Here is a 455-nt window from a genome sequence, read left to right on the forward strand (position 1 = left end):
ACCATTTCCATTTTGCAATTTCTCTTATCAGTCTCCCCTCCGCTTTTAAGTTTTAATTCATTGTATCCGTTTGTTTGATATATTTTGTACTTTCATTTTCCTATGTATTTTTTTTCGATTAGTGTCCTATTTGTTACATCTTTTGTAATCTAGTTTCTTCTGTTCTATCAATCTTCTATTGTTCTTCTTTCCCTTCCATCACTCTATCCTTTACATTTTCATTCCTCTCTTTTTTTCTTTTCATTTTCTCTTTTATCATCTTTCCCTCTCTTCCGTTTTTCTTATTCAGCGTCCTTTACTTCTTTCGATGCTTGTATTTTTCACATTATCTCATTTATATTTTACATTCTCCGTTATTTCGTAATATCTCATTTTATCATCTTATAATAACTCACTTAATTCGCCATTTCTCTTTTTTTTCAATCACCTTTCTACCTTCCTAAGGTCTATTTTCC

The 455-nt window shown here is 30.1% G+C and overlaps 1 protein-coding gene across 1 annotated transcript in view; it reads left to right on the plus strand.

Annotated features, from left to right (window-relative positions):
- The window catches only part of LOC119591165 (small G protein signaling modulator 1-like), a gene marked incomplete at its 3' end in the record, with an annotated part of 183,708 nt that overhangs the window by 70,488 nt on the left and 112,765 nt on the right, over window positions 1-455 (plus strand).

This window comes from Penaeus monodon, chromosome 28 (genome assembly GCF_015228065.2).
Source record: "Penaeus monodon isolate SGIC_2016 chromosome 28, NSTDA_Pmon_1, whole genome shotgun sequence".
Classification (NCBI taxonomy): Eukaryota; Metazoa; Arthropoda; class Malacostraca; order Decapoda; family Penaeidae; genus Penaeus; species Penaeus monodon.